Source organism: Scylla paramamosain, chromosome 11 (assembly GCF_035594125.1).
Source record: "Scylla paramamosain isolate STU-SP2022 chromosome 11, ASM3559412v1, whole genome shotgun sequence".
NCBI classification, from domain to species: Eukaryota; Metazoa; Arthropoda; class Malacostraca; order Decapoda; family Portunidae; genus Scylla; species Scylla paramamosain.
This window is the reverse complement of record NC_087161.1, coordinates 13,771,220-13,786,647: the sequence shown is the minus strand read 5'-3', so window position 1 is coordinate 13,786,647 and position 15,428 is coordinate 13,771,220. Positions and strand designations below refer to the sequence as shown.

General features: G+C 40.5%; 1 protein-coding gene and 1 non-coding gene across 7 annotated transcripts in view; both read right to left on the bottom strand.

Annotated features, from left to right (window-relative positions):
* The window catches only part of LOC135104966 (uncharacterized), a 95,615-nt gene that overhangs the window by 70,292 nt on the left and 9,895 nt on the right, over nucleotides 1-15,428 (bottom strand). The gene's annotated exons all lie outside the window — the stretch shown is intronic.
* Nucleotides 11,527-11,598, bottom strand: Trnad-guc (transfer RNA aspartic acid (anticodon GUC)). Its single transcript has one exon. It is a non-coding gene; the product is annotated as a tRNA-Asp (tRNA).

Sequence of the window (15,428 nt, the reverse complement as noted above, 5' to 3'; positions counted from 1 at the left end):
CTTTATTACTCAGTCTTCATCAGTTTCCGTTATAATAATTCAAAACAAAAGGAAGATTGCCCTAAAACTTTTTTTTTACCAATAAATCTCTTATCTTTAGGTCTTCCTCCCTTTTCAAGATTTACACCTAAATGAATTATAATTCAACTACTCTCTTCTGAAATAAAAAATTTCTCTTTTTTTTTAATTCTTCTTTTTTTTTTTTTTAAAGTCTTATCACTCTTTATTTCTATCTACGTCTCTTTGTTCTGTCACGATCGCTTACTTACTTACGATCGTACGATCCCGGTTATCTTTCCAAGAAAGTGATCGTTACACTGATCCCGGAAAGTTTTAAAGGTCTGGATTTTTAAAGGTTTCGAGTGCCTACCCGACCTATCCGAAATCGCCAGAATTATCTCTCACTGTACATTTACCTTGACTCAGCACACCTGGAATCACCTCTAATACCAGATCAATGTTAGGGGAGTAGAAAACACGATTTTTCTATGTTACAAGCACATATATTAATACTAATGATAATTCACAAACAACATGAGGTAGTACACGTTACTACATGACATTCTCGTCACTTCACACAACACCACAACCCGTTTACACCTCCACCAGTCACTGAAATATTCCCCTCAACTGCAGGAATTTACTCAGACGCCACTACCGCGTTCCCAGACAATAATTCCCGTAGTTCACCTCCTCAATCCTCACAGGAGATTACCATCATCACCAAAGATTACCCATAACACCGTAACATTATCCCCAAAATCACCGATACATCACAATCCCAGCTTCCAAGGTCAACACCACACCCTCCACTTACAAAATGGCTGCCAATTTGACCTATGACCCCTTCGAACAGCGTCACCGGCACAACTCAACAACCGAATTTCAGCGGACAAGAGCTCTTGGTACCACAAAAGACTCACTAACCTGATCCTGGATATCAAGGTTATACCGCTTCACCACTAATACCTCCACAAACTCACTCCATCACCAATCCACACCAAGATTCTCGCCGCCTTCCCTCCGATATACCTCACGACCTCACGACGCCTTCCCCTCCTTGGAATGTGTTGTTGCCCACTCAAGCTCCCCTCGTTTTCAACATATTTCCACCTCAATTATACTTCCTCCCTTATACATATAAAGATGAAATGAATGTGTTTGAAAGATGAAACCATTCAACATAAACAAGCAGTTATATTAATTTACTTTCACATCTAAGTGGTTGTTACTCCTTTCAGTGCTGGGTACTTATTTAGAAAGTCTGTAAGTGCTGCTTCAGTAGTGATGACATGTTTTTGATTAGAAATTCGAAGCTTCACATATATCCTACCATCCTGTGTATAGCACTGTTGAAAGATTTGCCTATGTTGTTTTCTTATATCCTATACTTTTTTAAATAGTAACCGGCGTTTGGGTGTCAAGCTTTCATTGATATATAAGTTTGGCTTAACTGTTACACATGCACTCATTATGTCATATTTCTGTTGTCTACTGTGCAGTTTAACAATGATTGGTCTTATGGAGTTTTGGGTATTCTTGAGCCAAGCCTATGTGCTACATTTATGTCTTTATTTTCAATATTTATGTGGAGGTTATCTTTAATTGTTCTTATTGTTTTTTTCTGTGGTGTTTTCATTCTGCTCCTCCACTGGCAAGTTTGGCCCACTAATAATGGGAGTATCCCGTCTTTCATACAGATTCACTTCTTCAATTTCATTTTCTAATTCTGCAATTTTGTTTTCAAGTTGAACAATGTGATTTTGCATCTTTTCTATTGTCTGGTCTTTCTGATTAATTAGGATCTGCACAGCTTTCACAATGGTGTTAACAAAAGTTTTACCTTCCTCTGATATGGTGGCAGTGTCAGCGGTAACGAGACTCAGAAGGTCGGCGGGTGAGGTACACACAGGGTTAGTCACGTTGGTAGTGGTCAGCACTGATGGCGCAGAAGGGGTAGGTGAGGAAACCACTGGAGGAGCTGCTGGCCCAGTAGACGTACCCTGCTGGGCTGTCTGACCGGCCGCCTGGTTATGCTGTCCTCTTGTCTTTGTTATCTTGTTGCTGTTGGAATATCACTAACACAGAATATTGTCGCAAGTAATCCTAAACCACAGGTTGAAATAGTGAGGGTCGTTCACTGTTGTTGATGACGTCACAGTAATGGGGAGCGGATCCAAATGTTACAAGCTACGTATTTCGTATATATTTACTCCCATGTCATGAGTATTATATTGCCGTTGTAGACATGTTAGGGTATAAGCATACCTGGAGCAGCCAGTGCAAGGGACTGGCTGGCGAAATACGTAAACAAAGCGATCAGGTGGTGTAGGCAGTGTGGTAGCGCGCAGCTCAGGTATGGACGTCCGTTCACCACGACAGACAGAGAGAGAGAGAGAGAGAGAGAGAGAGAGTGTTGGTGAGAGGAATTGCTTTTGATTCCGCCGTGTTCAAAAGAGAGGTTTTCGGTTGTGGTTCCTGACGGTTTCTCAGTGGGAGAGGTATCGTTCTATCCTAACCCCTAGTCACCGCTCAGACAGACAGACACACACACACACACACACACACACTAAAATCTTCTTGGTGCCTCGGCTACACCGTCACGCCAGGAAGACTTGGCCCACGCACCAATCACTCCCAGAGCTAAACACACCAGCTATACCACCACAACCTGGAGGCTGGGAAGATCTACAGACAGCAGAGGGAAGCTGAGGGTGACTGGGACTACAGGGCAGAGTAATGTGTTGCTACGAGTACTGTTTGCCTCTGGGAGTCAGTAGACTTGCCCTCTTGGCTAACAATACAGAGGAGGAAACGTTGCACTGAGTTGCCTTGCGTTTATCCAGCTAACGTTCCGCCTGGTGTGTCTGGTACCCTGCCCTCTGTAAGTGTATTCATCCTTATGTCCTACCCGCCGAAGTGACAACCAGTGTGTGATCAGCCTTCAAGGTGGGTAAGTGCTCGTCCGTCCTCTCTCGTCTCGCCTCTCCCGATAGTGATTCTAACTTTCACTGTGACACCCAACCCTTGACAGCGCTAAAAGATATTACATTTTTGATAAGCATCGACAAGAAAAAAAAATAAATAAAAAAGGAAATTAAAATAATAGATTAGTAGTTTTTAGTCAGTATAATGCTTGGAGGTGGCCGTAGAAACGAGACTGAAGTTGTTGAATTTACACTGCTTAGAGAGACGTAGGTTAAGAGGGGACCCGATAGAAGTCTTTAAGTGGTACAGGTGACATAACAAGGGGGACGCAAACAACATTTTCAGGATCAGTAATCAGAATAGAACAAAAAATAACGGATTAAAGCTTGAAAAACATAGGTTTAAGAAAAAGATAGGAAGGAATTGGTTTTCAAATAGAGTGGTGGATGAATGGAACGGCCTCAGTAATTAGGATGTTAGTGCTGAGTCATGAGAGAGCTTTGAAAGAAGATTAGACAAGTTTAGGTGCGAACAGGCAGGTGTTTCATACAGGGAGTGTCACGTGTAGGCCTGGTGGCTTCCTGCACCAACCCTTGTGTTCTTGTGGTCTTATGTTCTAGAGCAACAAAAAATGTCTCAGTGAGTTTAGTAATTAGGGAAAAACGTGCCAAATAACAAGGAAAGAGAGAAACATCCTTTCTTGTTGTCTAGAGTGTATTGTTTACATTATTGTCTTAATTGCACCACTATTATTCATCATTCAGGTGGCATGCGCTGTGTCGCGAGAGTCTTCCCTTCAGATCGCCGCTCCCTGCTGTGGTTTGACGCTTCCTAACTGTCTATCTTATTTTCTTTCTGTCATTTCTGACTGTCATTTCTAATTTTTCGTTTTTTTTTCCTTCACCAACCAAAAATTAAACATTTCTTTCATCTATTCAAGTTTTATATCGCTAACCGGAAATTTCTCGATTGTGTTTCCTTGTTTTCGTAATCCTGTTGCAGTTCCACCTCTCTCTCTCTCTCTCTCTCTCTCTCTCTCTCTCTCTCTCTCTCTCTCTCTCTCTCTCTCCTTCCTGTAGGCAAAGCATCGCTCCAGTACGGATTGTTGCAGTGTATTACCTCACCGCTGTGACTGACGGGCTGTTTATAACCTCGGGCAGGGCGCCACCATCACCAGGCGAGGAAAAGAAACCGTACTGGTAATCACAGAGCACAAGATTATTTATTAAGCGCGTGACAGAAACGCGTAAGATGATCCAGTATTTTAGAAGTCACGAGCTAAGGATTCAATACACATTACAAATTTGAACAGAAATACTGCGATGTCAAGAAATGCTGGAAAGAAACAGGTAAATATAACAAACATGGAGAACACAGCACTACAGCAGCAAGCCGGCGGCAACACGTGCAGGCGGCTTCCCCGCTCAAAATGTGACTAAAGCAAAGGCCGGCAGCCTCCAGCCCGCGGCCCAGTGCTGCCGGCGAAGACCAACCCTCAAACCCGCGACCTTCTTTAGTATATTGTATTCCGGTCCACGAAACACGAGGCAGAACAAACTGAAGTACGCTAGACAATATTCACTGGTGGGACAAGTGGGCGGTTGGTGTCTGGTCACCCCGTGCAACCCGTGGGAAAGTGTCCGCCCCGCCCTGCTTGGCGCCAGCTCCAAGCACTCAGTGGTGTGTGTCGGGCATGGGCAGTTCGCGGCGGCCAGACAGCGCCGAGCCTGAGGCGTTCATTCACCCTCATGCAGACTGATGGCCGGTCATTTAGTACGTGGGGGGAGAGGTGAGGCAGCGTGCGGCCTTGTGTCTCTGTGTCTCCCAGTAGGCACTCCACCACACCAGGTTGTATCGTAAGTAAACAGCATACAGTAAACATAAGCGTCAACAAAACTGCTGGTGTTGTTTTTGCTCATGTCTTCCCCGTGGCTTGTGAGGAATTGCAGACCATACCAGTGGCTAAGATACTTTGGTGCTCAGCTCAGTATTCTCAAACATCACGCCGCACCTCCACTACATTCCAAACGCTGTACTTGAAGTTATCCGGGTTTTGAAGGGCGTTTCTATGGTTGTACAGACAGATTAACAGTTTATACGTTATTAAAAGGGGAAACAGTCAGGAGAGCTGGACTAATAATTTCTGTAGCCCTTGAAAATAATGGTGATGAGAAAGCAAAGCCTTAGTAGCGCGCTAAAGGTACACAACACACATCTTGGACTTTGCCGGCGCACGAACCCTGCAGTCAGCGTAGTGCAGACTTACTACAAGACGCAACACTAACGCCCTACCTATCTAGGAAAATTAGGAGGCGCACTTTGGTGACAGTCGCGGCGCACGGTCTGCGATTCGTCTTTAAATCCTGACACCGGCGCGGCGCTGGATCTTCCCTGTGTTGTTCCTGACGCAAAGTGTTGCATGCCGCCGTCTGTTTTACCTTGTCATTGCTGCAGTGTTAACATTCTATCTAACCATCTGTTACAATTCACTGTTAAGTAATGCAGTACTACCGAGACCCGTCCTTCACCTCAGTGCATAGCGGTTGTAACGAAGCATGATTAAATCTTTGTTTCAACTCGTTCCTTAATTAAACACAGAACAGCACCAACAGATATTCTCTAGATGCACATCATCATGTAGACGAAATGAAGCCACGACAAGGATGTCACCATCACGACGCCTTGGATTGTGAGAGGAACTGCTGCGCTGCATAAACGAACCCACAGTTTTTGGTGTGAGCAGAGCACGGCTCAGCAGACCCACCCAGGCTCAGTATTCATCAACGCTTGGCTCTCTCACCACGACCATTTTTCAAGGCCATAGAGACGATCAGCTCGGTTCTCTCCTGTCAATAATGTAGAAATCTTGTCAATCTGTTACTAGGAATAAAAAAGTAAAAAAAAATAGATATAAATAAATGAACAAATAATTAATTAAAATAAATAAATAAATAAAAAAACAGTTGGGTCTCTCACCACGACTGTTTTCCAAGGCCACAGAGACAATTAGCCGGATTCTGAGGAGCATTTCTCCTGTTAGCAATGTACAAATGTTTATCTGTCACTGGAACCATAAAAACACCTTTAAGGGAGGCGCTGCCCAGTGCTGCTGGAGGCTACATTCATAGCAATCCATTTATCCTGAGGTATACTTTACTTAATGACTTGAGTAAAAGCAATAAGATCGTTTTTTTCTTTTTTATAATAGCTGAAGTAGTTTTTGCCAGGAAAATGTTTTTTTTTTCTTTTATGTCTGTAAGAAAAGAAGGTAGAAACGGAAATGGCGGGCCGTGTATTTACTCGATTTCTACGATGTTGGGAAGATTTACTGATGAAACCCAGAGTTATAAACTGGCGGTACAGTTTTCTTTATATGTCTCACCATTGATGTACAAAAAAAAATTCCAAGATCACCATTTTGTATCCCAAAATTCTTTTTTTTTATACTCCTTCAATAAATTATATCGGCGATGTTTGTTCAATTAGAAAAAAAAAAAAAAACATACCAGCAAAATGTTTATCATCCATTCGTCTTCCTGCAGTTCTTGTTTTTATTATGTTCAAAACTAATGGAGTCATTTTCCTCAGAAGTACAATAATTGCACTTTCCTGATATGCCCATTTTTGTGTTCACATGCAGTTAGTGTAGAAAGTGATGATTTTTATACAATTTTATAGGAATGGGCGGGAATGAGAGTGCAGTACATGATACCCTTTGAGGAGCGTTCCAGCCACAACACAGCCTGTGACTCGACTCGGCTGAGTCGGCTTGGGCAGGCTCCAGACTTCCTCTTGTAGTACCTTACCACGTGTATGATGACACAATTTTCTTCTAGTACCTTGCCACGTGTATGATGACAATTTTTTTGTATATATATATATATATATATATATATATATATATATATATATATATATATATATATATATATATATATATATATATATATATATATATATATATATATATATATATATATATATATAAGGAAAAAAAAATTATAAAAAAAGGTGGCAAAATTAAACCTAAGAACAGTGAATAGAAAACAGTATTTTCTGCAAGGGTGTGGACATCAAAATTGATATTGCAAATTTATTTAATTGACAGGGAAAAATTATCGTACGGCTGCCAAATTTCCACAAAATGCGTGATGTGTGCTGCAACTTTTTCACGGTAACTTTAAGAAAAAGGCTGGAAAAGTTTAATTTGATTTTATTTTGGCGGCGCCTCCCCTTAGAAACGCTTTGCTCTCTCATCAAGACTATTTTCAAATTCATAGAGACGCTTTGCCGAATTCTCAAGAGTGTTTCTCCTGTTAGTAATGTAGAAATGTTGTTAATCTGTCACTATAACTGTAAAAACATCCTTATAAACGCCATGTTTTTTACTATTTTCCAAGGCCACAGAGACGATTAACCGGGTTCTCAAGACTGTTCATCCTATTTATAATGTAGAAATGTTGTTAATCTGTCACTACAAGCGTAAAAAACACCCTTAAAAATGCTCTGCTCTCCCACCACGACTGTTTTCCATGGCTGTAGAAATTATTAGCCAGGCTGTCAAGACTGTTTTTCGTGTTCATAATGCAGAGATCCTGTCAGTCTGTTACTAGAACCGTAGAAAGACACTTACAACTCCGTGAAAATTCATCTAGAGCCTTTTGAAAGTGGATGTGCGGCGCAGAAATATTTCGAAATACTAACTTGATCCACGCAGCCGCAGATTACAGGCCTTTGCTTCCCTACACTGGCACTACACGTAATTCTTGTTCCTGGAGGTAGGGAAGGATTTGTATTTTTGAGGGATCTGAGGAGGAGGAGGAGGAGGAGGAGGAGGAGGAGGATGGAGAACGCTAGGAAATGTAAATACTTATTTGGATTAGGTGTCTCCTGTTCCTTGTTAATGTATCTCTGTCCCTCGACCAGAATATTCAGTTTTCCAGCGTGCCTCCACTTAGCTACACCTGTGCCTTGTTAGCCTTGCAACTGTTAGACAGTTTGAGAGTTTGCACTGCTACAAATGGTTATGTAATTTAAGATTTATAAATAAATCAATCTAGTAACTTCCTACTTCTTCTTTACTGCGTCCATGCAAACAACTTTCACGGTGCTGTCAACTTTTCAACGGTAAGACAAATGAAGAATTTCATTGCTGCAAATATTTACGTAACCGAAAAATAATAAGTAAATAAGATAACCTCCTTTTCCCTCTCCATTACCGCGTCCATGCAAACAATTCTCACGGTGCTGTCAGTGATAGCAAACCCTTCCTCTTAACAGAGGAAGGGTTAACGGAACCTTTTCGTCACTTTTCCTTTTCCATGCATGAGAGAGAAAGAGACAAGGAAGGAAGCGCTCAGAGAAAAAAAAAAAAAAAAAAAACATTAACTGTATCCCCCCACACACACAAAAGAGGGGAAAAAGAATGAAAAGAAAGAAAGAATCGTTGTTGTCATAAGTCGTAGTTGGAAGGGAAGCAGGAGGCGTGAAACAAGGGCCAGGGAAAGACGTCATTCACTGTAACCACCACAGAGGGAAAGAAAGAAACAACACGATAACGACGGGTGCGATTTGTCACTGTGAACTGCCATTGTCGGAGGACATGGCTGGAAGAGAAGCAGAGCAGAAAAGACAAGAACCAGGAAACAGAAAGGCGTATTGGGACTGGCATCTCAGTGTTTCTTGTTTTTTTTTTTTTTAATTTGATTTTTTGTTGCCTCTGGCCAGTGTCCCTCCTACATAAAAAAAAATAAATAAATAAATACTTGCATTCCCAATAAATAAATATATAAGAAGATCAATAAATGAATGAAAGAAAGAACAGCAGAAAGACGAATGCTGTTTGTCACTGAGAATCAATGTCATCAGAGGTCGTGGCTGGCAGGGAAGCACGAGATGGAGGCAACAAATAGGAAAACACCCCATTAATTGTATCTTATTAAAAAAAAAACAATAAAAAAGAAAGATAACGAATGGAGTTTTGTCAGTAAGAATCATTGTTTTCAGAGGTCGTGGCTGGCAGGAAAGCAGGACATGGAGGCAAGAATCAGGAAAACAGCCCAGTAATTGTATCTTATCAAAAAATCAATATAAAGAAAGAGGGAACAACGGGAAGACAACAAATGGAGTTTTGTCATAAAGAGTCACTGTTTTCTGAGGTCGTGGCTGGCAGGGAAGCAGATGTAGACGTAACAAACAGGAAAAATGGTAAATGATAAAACTGTATTTCCCTAAAAAACAAAATATAATGAATAATAAATGACAGGAAGAAAGAATAAAAGAAAGAGAACGAGTGCGGTGTGTTACTGAGAGTCGCTGTTGCCGGAGGTCGTGGCTGTAAGGAAGCAGGGGGTGAGACAAGACCATTGCTTCCTCGCGTCTCCTCCACGCCAGTCACTGGTGGAGACCTGCCACTTGTGAAAAAGACCAAACAAGACCAGGTGAAAATATAAAGATTTATCCAGCAATTATGATGGATTTTTTTTTTTACGTGTGTGTGTGTGTGTGTGTGTGTGTGTGTGTGCTATACAATGTCTCGCACTAGTGGAATCACTCACTCCACGCTACAAGAGGCCAGAATTAATAGAGATGTAAGCAATTAAATATATGAGCTGCTGTTTCCTTTAAGTAAAGTTTGGCGCGAAGTACGAGCAGGTTTTTTTTTTTTTTTTACATAATTTCATAATAAAAAAAATAATGTATGTAAAAGAGAACACCAAAACCAATTTTGGTTTTGAAAGAGCCTGACATATTCGCTTTTTTTTATTTTATTCTATCCTGTTTTACTTTTTTCCTGTGTTTCTTAGTTTTCTTATTTGATATTTTTCTCTCTTCCCTTCCTCTTTTTTCTTTTTTTTCTTTTGTCATGGAGGGAGAGGGACGATGGCGAGAGAAGGAGGGAAAATGAAGGACGATGAACACGTAAGAGGGAAAGGACGAGAAAATTAAGAACGAGGGGAAGAGGAAGGCCAATGAGGAAGAGTGGGAAGACGAAGATGATGATGACGATGATGATGATGATGATGAGGAGGAGGAGGAAAATAGAGGGAAGGCAAAAATGATGATGATGATGGTGGAGATATAGAAAAGGAGAAGTACAACAACAACAACAACAACAACAACAACAACAACAACAACAACAACTCAAGCTCAAGAAGATGTTGTTGTTGTTGTTGTTGTTGTTGTTGTTCTTCTTCTTCTTCTTGAGGTAGTCGCTGACTGGATAACACCTGGAGGCACAAATCGTGGAGGAAGGTGGAGGAATACGTCCCAGTGCCACTGGTAGCAGGTCGACTGGCCCCTGTGCTGATGTAACCCAAGTCGATGCGCGTCTATACCAAGTCTTTGCGCCCTGATTCTCTCTCTCTCTCTCTCTCTCTCTCTCTCTCTCTCTCTCTCTCTCTCTCTCTCTCTCTCTCTCTCTCTCTGAGGGCTGCAAGGTAATAGTCATCATGATACACCACCCAAAACAGAGAGTAGTGGAGGAAGCAGGCCACATGAAACAAGCCACGTGATGTAGTTGTGCCATGAAGGACTGGTGGGCAGCAAGAAGGTGGTGAGTGCAACAGTAAACTCTCTGTCACTCCTGGGCTATATAATTACTCTGTAGCGACACCTGTCACCTCCTGCATGGCGAAGCTTTTTGTTTTGTACTTACTGATATCTATGTTTTTGATAACTATCGGGAGACGTGTGTGTGTGTGTGTGTGTGTGTGTGTGTGTGTGTGTGTGTGTGTGTGTGTGTGTGTGTGTGTGTGTGTGTGTGTGTGTGTGTGTGTGTGTGTGTGTGTGAATCCCTGTTTGTCTGTCTACCTACTAAATGATTGATAATAATTGTTAATAACAATAACAATAATAATAATAATAATAATAATAATAATAATAATAATAATAATAATAATAATAATAATAATAATAATAATACACGTTTTAAGCTGTGGGGCAACTTAAAGGACCTTCACCCAACGGCAGGATATATATATATATATATATATATATATATATATATATATATATATATATATATATATATATATATACATATATATATATATATATATATATATATATATATATATATATATATATATATATATATAAATATAATATATATATATATATATATATATATATATATATATATATATATATATATATATATATATATATATATATATATATATATATATATATATATATATATATATATATATATATATATATATATAATTGTAGATGCCAGTACTGTTACATAATATCATAGTCAAAGAAACTTAGTCTGTGTTTTTCGTGTACAGAATAAATTTTAGTCATTCTCCTCCGTACTGATTCTAATAGACCTATATCTTTCCTGTAATGTGGGGACAAGAACTGCACAGCGTAGTCTAGATGAGGTCTGACCAGCGCCAAGTATAACTTTAATATTACTTCCGGCCTTCTACTTTTAACACTCCTAAAAATTAATCTTAATACCCTATTTGCCCTGTTTCTGGCCTCTATGCATTGTTTTCCTAGACGGAGTTCAGAGCTAACTATAACTCCTAAATCTTTCTCGTACCCTGTACCTACCAGAGTTTCGTTGTTTAAAAGTATGTGTACCTCCCCGGCGGGGAATCGAACCCCGGTCTCCCGCGTGACAGGCGGGGATACTAACCACTATACTACCGAGGAATTATAATTTTGGATAATTGGGATTCGAACCCAGGACTTCTTGGTTATGAGCCGTGCGTGGTAACCACTACACTACGTGTGTAAAAACTACACTACACTACAGTGTGTAAAAAAAAAAAATCAGTTCTTAGGAACCTGCAGATAGGTATCCGGAGGCGTAACGTCCTGTAAGTTCTTAGAAACCTGGTAACAATTAAGTGGAGCCATGACATCCTGCAAACAAAAACAAAGGCCGGACAGAAACTTGATGATATGTAAAGATGGCAACTCAGGACGAGACCAAAGCCTATCAAGAGTCTCCGCCTCTTTAAGAAACAAAGGAGATTGACAGGTCGACGAGCGCCGTCACAAAAGGAAATATAAGAAGAAAGAGAGAGAGTCAAAGGTAAGCCGCAGTATGAAGACAAATGATAAAGACTTCTAGAAAACAAAGAACGGTTGACAGATGACACGTGACTGAGGCAAGAATGATGTGAGAACCAGACACCCATCGTTCACTTGTTTGAACTTAAGCATTAGCTGCATACGAGTGTTTAGTGTTTGTCATTCTCTCTTAGGACTGTGCAGTTATTGCCGGGTCGGCCTGGAGTGCACAGGCTAGCGACACACAAGAGTGGAGGAAGTTGTGGAAAAGAAGGCTAACTTAGAGACTGGTGGTGATGATGATGTGGATTCAGGACAGCAAATTCATTAGGCTGTTTGAGGTGAGAGTCGTGTCCCCTCACCCTCTGATAATGATGAAACACAAAATATATCAGTACTTTCATCGGTTAGTTTATAAGATCAAACGTTACCTTATGTTTTGCCCACAAGAAGAAGAAGAAGAAGAAGAAGAAGAAGAAGAAGAAGAAGAAGAAGAAGAAGAAGAAGAAGAAGAAGAAGAAGAAGAAGAAGAAGAAGAAGAAGAAGAACAAGAACAAGAAGAAAGGAAAGGAAAAGAAAGGAAAGGAAAGGAAAGGAAAGGAAAGGAAAGAAGAAAAAGAAGATGAAGAAGAAGAAAACTTGCGTTAATGCAAATGTAATCATTAAATTGTGAATATATCAATAATTTGTTTGTTCCTCCTTAACTTATCAATGTTTATTGTTTATCGAGGAATCATCAAGTCACTGTTTATAAAGATGCTTACAGCCCTCCCAAATGCCTTCTACATGACGTTGCATGACCTCGCTGCGCCCATAACCACAACCTCAATGTCCCTCTTCACGGTGCCTCCTTCCTCCTTGCATTCTGAAGATCAAGATTACTGTAAACTATGGATGCACGAGGTGTTTAGGATACTCCTGTGTGATTATGTATAAAATCTCACACTTCTTCCCTGCCAATAGATTTCTTGGAAATGGTCCGGCCAGAAAAGATTTCTCTAGCTATGTCATGACCACTTCACTAGCTCCGTCACCTTCACTACTCTTGGCGATGCCGTGATTATTAAGACGAACCAATGAACAAAGTTGCTGCCATACCACCTCTGTTATTCCATGACGTGACGAAACCATATATTCCTTTTCTTTTGTCCTACACTGGAATAGCAATGGTGACGTGACAGTAACTCAGTCGTTGCTTGATCTGTCAGTCCCATAATTGGCAAGAATGTGAGCGATGACAGTGTTATCAGTGGAGCGGTCGTGACATGGCTCTGGATGAATAACACCAAACGTGCAATAATACTGAGGCGTGACACGTGATAAATGATTGCCGAGTCTGATGAGATTCAAGGAAACGCACAACGCTTGCCTCACTTACTGCACTAAGCCTTTATCCTTGAAATGCAAGGAAGGAGGCACCGCCAGGCTGCGGGGAGTGTTGTATAAGCGGCGAGGTCATCAAGGGTCGAGTGGAAAACAGATGTCAACATATCGAACTATCAGAGTGCCGTGCCCCTCAAGACGGTGACGACCAGGGAATGCCGCACCTTCCTGTCTTCTCTTCTTCGCAAATGTCCAGCTGTATTTATGGATTTCGCTACCCTTACTGTGACATCCTTAGCCTTCTCTCTTTGAACGCCTCTTGCTTCATTACCAGGGATTCTTCCCGTTCAATTCAGATTCTGAGTCTTTCCTCTCCTCATATCATGTCCTAAATAACGCATTCGTCTTCCTTTCTTATTTGCAGCAATTCGCTTCTCGTTCATTCTTCTTAGCACTGCTTCATTTGATATTCTCTGTCCCAAAAAAATGTACAAAACTCTTTGCTAACGCCACTTCTAAAATACCTCAAGTTTTTTTTCTATTTATTTACTTAAGAAGAACATAGGAACATAAGAAAAATAACTCCACTTAATTGCAGTGGAGCTGCAAGAAACACCATCAGACTTAATGCTTACATGTGGAAGTCCCTGTATGAAACACACCTATTTCCATCTATCATCCTTATTCATGAATTCCTCTAATCTTCTTTTAAAGCTCACCAGTGACTCAGCACTAACAGCCTCATTACTGAGTCTATTCCATTCATCTATTTGAGAACCAATTCCTTTCTCTTTTTTTTTTTTTTTTCATCTAACTTTTCAAGCTTGAGCCCATTATTTCTTGTTCTAGCCTGATTTATGTCAATGTTGTTATATTCCCTACACTACTTAATTAAAGACCTCTATCACGTTGCCTCTTGATCTACCTCTCTCTAAGGAATGTAAGTTTAAAAGCTTCAGTCTCCTTTCGTAAGAATACTCCTCATTCCCTGCATCCTTTAGCAATTTTTCTCTATACTGATTCTAACAGACCTCTGTCCTTCCTGTAACATGGAGACCAGAACTGCACAACATAATCTAGGTGAAGTCTGACCAGCGCCAAATATATCAGTCCGAAACTTGTACTTTTAACGCTGGTAAAAATGATCCCTAATAAACTATTTGCTTTATTTCAGGTCTCTGTGCATTGTTTTATCTTTCCAAGGTTGTTATCCACACCTATAACGGCACAAGCCATGCACAAGTTTTAACTTTTTCTCTTGTTGCCGTTGATAAGTGTCTGTTACATACTGTATTTCTCCTCTTCTGAAAGGCAGTTTTTGCTTCATAAGTTGTCCTTTTAATTTCTTCGTAGCATCTACCAAGAGCAAGTATCAAGCTTTAAAAACATAATTCGCTGAGCTGAAGAGCAAATGCAGCAGAGTGAACCACGTAGAGATGATAAGGCTAATATATTTTGAGTTGTTTCTTGAACACAACTACAACTTCCATTATGTTACTAACGATACATTTTTATCTGAAGAAGAGATGCGTTTAAGTGGACCAAGTACAGGGTCATATATTTTCAGTTATTTTTTTGAAATACTGAGAATTCCCATCACGCCTTAAGTGTAGATTACCAAAAGGTCTTCGAAGGAGGGCAAGTGAGGTCGTATTATTCAGGTCTACGCGATAAAGTGGCGGCAGTTGATGACCCGTCACGGCAGGGCACTGTTCCTTAACACTATAGACTAGATCTGCCATACCTCAGGTCAATTACAAACCAGTAAATCACCACGACATGTGAATCCAGGGCCAGTAATTTTCTGAATGGTATGGCTTCTCATCAAGCCTCATGAAAGGTTTGGTGCAAATGTACATGTTGTTTCAAAGGCCACCATACAGTAACGCGGGTGATTTAGTTAAAACTTTTCAAGGCTTGTAGTTTTATTATTTGTTCACTAATTTCGTTAATGTTGCCTCAGGTGCAGCAACAAACGTCATACTGTCATTATCATCATCATCATCAGTCAGTAGGCTGCTGTACAAGAGTAAGGAAATATTGATGGCACTGCAAGGATGATTAAGTGGAGTGAATACAAAGAGGTGAAAGGTAAGAATAGTAAAAATGATGGCAGGAAATGTAATGCACGTAGAAAGGGGAGA